At 47.8% G+C, this 3,963-nt stretch overlaps 1 protein-coding gene across 2 annotated transcripts in view; it reads right to left on the bottom strand.

Moving 5' to 3' along the window:
- The window catches only part of Sgsm2 (small G protein signaling modulator 2), a 41,309-nt gene that overhangs the window by 36,151 nt on the left and 1,195 nt on the right, over window positions 1–3,963 (bottom strand). The window lies entirely within an intron of this gene.

Below are 3,963 nucleotides of genomic sequence, written 5' to 3' on the forward strand. Positions count from 1 at the left end.
CGAGATACCCAGTTTCCACAAAAGAGTCCTTTTGCTTAGAAAATAAAGACGATGCAGTTGGAATAGCTCAGAGGTTAAGAGCACTGACTGCTCTTCCAGAGGTCCTGAGTTCAATTCCCAGCACCCACATGGTGGCTCACAACCATCTGTAATGAGATCTGGCGCCCTCTTCTGTATACACAATAAACAAACAAACACATAAATAAGTAAATAAGGACAGGAGGCTACTTGCTCATCCACACCCAGCTGGAGAAGGGCTTGAGGGATGGATTGGCTCAGGACAGGCTGCAGATGAACAACCTGCCCCTCCTTTTCTGAGGTCAGGAGTAGGTTAATCCATGGCTCACCAACTCTCTTTCCTTCTGGCTAAGTTCTAAAACTCTGATGTTTGGGGGTTTGTGTCTGAAGCTAACCTGGGCTACAACATGAGACCCTGTCTCAACTCCCAACCCCCAAAAGGCACTTATAGGATGGGGATGTAGCGCTATGGGAGAATGCTTGCCTGTCATTCAGGGTCCTCGGGTTTAATTTCTAGGACCACAAAAGAGATTCTTATTGTTTATTATTATTCATTAAACATATAGAAAAGAGCTTATATGATAATTTCATAGACTTGGTGAGTTTTCACACACTGCATACTTTTAGAGTAGGAAACAGAACAAGTGCCAGATGGGGTGGCACATGCCTGAAATCCCAACTGCTGGGAAATGAAGACAAGAGGATCAAGAGTTCGAGGCCTGTGCTGCTAGTGTTATATTAGGAAGTGATCTCCTGTGCCAATGCATTCAAGACTACTAGTAGAACTGGCATTGGATCCTCTGGAACTGGAGTTACAGATGGTTGTGAGCACCATATGGGTGCTGGGAACTGAACTTAGGTCCTCTGGAAGAGCAGCCAAGTACTCTTAACTTCTGAGCCATCTCTCTAGCCCATAGTTTTGCAAGTTTTATACTTTAAAAAATTGAAATAAGGGTTGGGGATTTGGCTCAGTGGTAGAGCGCTTGCCTAGCAAGCGCAAGGCCCTGCGTTCAATCCTCAGCTCAAAAAAAAGTAAAAAAAAAAAAAAAAAATTAAAATAACAGTATGGAGTGTTTTGTGATTTCTTTCTTTTGCTTGATTGAATGTTGGTGAGATTTGTTTCTCTTGTGAATTGCTGTAGATTGTTCATTCGAAATTGTGTGAAGATACTGTAGTTGACTAGCATTTGGGTATTTCCCAGCTTGGAGTTATTATGCATCATATGAACACCTGGACATATCTTCTGGTGAACATATGTGCTGGCTGTTTAAAATTTATGTTTCTAGGCAAGGGATTTCTGATGCATATATTCTGCTTTACCAGATAGTGCCAAAATGTTCTCCAAAGTGGCTGTAGCAATTTACACTCCCGTCAAGCGTTAAGGTTCTGGTTGCACTTACGCCAGATTCCAAGGGGAATCTGCCAGGAGACAAATAACCAGCACCGGGAATCAGAGATGGGTGTCCTCCACTACAGCATAACGAAAATATAAAAAATATAAACACACAGGAAAGTAAGCCATGGCAGGGACCGGCCTTATCTTTCTAAGGACTTCTTTATTTTTATTTGTATTTCACGCGTGTCTGTGCACCAGGTTTACATGGTACCTGAGGAGGCTAGAAAAGGGCATCAGCTCCCCTGGGACTGGAGCTAACATTTTTAGCTGTCATGTTAATTCTGGGAATCAAACTTGGAAGAACAGTCAGAGCTCTTAAGCACAGAGCAAGCTCTCCAGCTCTCTCTCTTTTATTTTTTGAAACAAGGTTTCGCTATGTAGCCCAGGCTGGTCTCAAACTCACTGTATAGCCTAGCCTTGACACAAACTTCCTGTAATTCTTCTGCCTCAGACTCCCAGATGCTGGGTTAGATGCTGGGTTTATAGCAACATGCTCCTGTGTACAGCAGCAGTCCTTGCCTGTATCCTTTGGACAGGATGGTGCCTGGGCTCCCAGACTATTTTGTTTTGTTTTATTTACTTACTATTTATTTTGAGATAGGATCTCACTGTGTAGCCCGGACTGGGCCTGGGTGTCACAGAGATCCATCCATCTGCCCTGAGTGCTGGGATTGAAGGCATACACAACCATGCAAGGCCAAGGTCCTCTCTTAACATGCACTGTATTATATGAGAATGGCAGAACACCTAAGGCCTAAGAAGGAAGATGGACCTGGAGGTTCTTCCTTCTGGGACTGCTCATGGTTAGTGGTTACATAAATGAGGATCAGATTTGATCGATTCTTACACTGCAAGCTGTTAAAAGCTTCCTCGATTACTTCCCAGGGGGTCACTGCAGAAACTCACAACTAAAGATCTACAGGTACCTGAGGCAGCTGGAGGGACACATTGGGTTAGGAGGACCTGCTGATTCTTTCTGGATTAATCCAGAGGTCCTCTGTAAGAACAAGCTTGCCTACAGTTCTCAGCTGTCTCTTCTTGTAGGAGAGAAAGAGTATGGTTTTTCTCTAAGCCAAGCACTATGGGGGAAATTCGTGGAGTTCAGAGCAGGTCAGCCTTTGCCAGGAAGATACATCCTTGTGGCACACATTCAGTTTTCAAAGGAATCACTCTTGAAATAGAGTCTTTAAGCACTGGGAAGAAAATCATGTTCTCAAAAGTATTTCCCAATACACCTAACCAATTCTCAAATTTGGGTCTCAAATAATGCTAGCAACCCGCACATAGTTCTTGTACACCTACACTGCCCCAACTCTGTTTACACTGTCTTCTTCCTGGGGATAATCACTGAGATTTCTCTTCTCTTTGGGGACAAGGTTGGTGCTAAGAAACCCTCCCTTGGCCACTTCACAGCAAAAGCACATTGACATTGCTCACACAAGCTAAGGGTTAATGCAGAATGCGAGCTTAGTCTTCTCAAAGCCTGAAACGCTAAGGGTGAATGAGACAATATGGTATATTATATATCCGAGATAAATAGCATTATCCTATTTTAAAAAGAGATGAGGAAACCAAGACTTGAAAGAGTTTAAATAACTTTACTCAAGTTCACACAGAAGTCTGGACTATTCAAGACTTTCCCACCAGATCTCAATTTCCAAGGTCAGCAGATATATTTACCAAATAGAGCGCCCACAAGTGTGCCAAGCCCTGGATATGTAATAGTGACCAAGCAGACAGGTTCCTTCCCCTCATGTAGTTCACACCCGGCAGACCTAGCCACAGAGGCAGGCTGGAGAAGGAGGCCTCCTCATTCATTTCATCTACACTGCAGGCTCTCTCACAAGCTGGTGAGTCATTCATATGGGCAATCCTCCCCGCCCCCCCCTCAACACACCCCCGAAATTGAAATGAGCTTTATGCAGGGTCAAGGTAAAGGGGATTTGTAGAGAGAAACATTCTTGTTTCTGAAGGATTTCCTTCAAAAGAGGAAAAACAATCGAAGTCTTAAAAACCATTCTTAAAAATACCCGGGTTCCTGGGGAAGGAGGTGGGCGTGGAGGGAGAGGCAGGGAGGTGTGCGGCGAACCCTCCGCCAGCCACGACTCACTTGCCAGAGGAATACAAGAGGGCGGTGTAGGACAGCAGCGAGCGAAGCCCCTAGTTCTCGGGCTCCAAGCCGCCGCAGGCCCGCGGGGACCCCGCCCCCTCCCCCGGGCAGTACCGGCAATGAATGGGCAACTCGGGTTCTCCTGCGATCGCCGCCTCCCCTCCCCCGACCGCGGTCCCCCCGCGCTGCTGCCGTCACAGGGCGGGGAGCGGGAGGACCGCGAAGCAAACAAGCCCCAGGGCGCCTGCTTGACCCAGGGCGAGGGCGCTGCCCCGGGGCGCCGAGAGGGGCGTGAGGCCCGGCCCGCACCGGACCCGCCCCCGCCTGGCCCCCCAGCACGGTGGGCTGGCGGCCGCGGGCGTGGGAACCGTGACCCCTCTGCTCCCCGGGCAGCGCGGGGGGCGGCGCGAGCCCCGGAGTCCGTGCCCCCCGACCGTAC

This window comes from Onychomys torridus, chromosome 8, assembly GCF_903995425.1.
Source record: "Onychomys torridus chromosome 8, mOncTor1.1, whole genome shotgun sequence".
Lineage (NCBI taxonomy): Eukaryota > Metazoa > Chordata > Mammalia > Rodentia > Cricetidae > Onychomys > Onychomys torridus.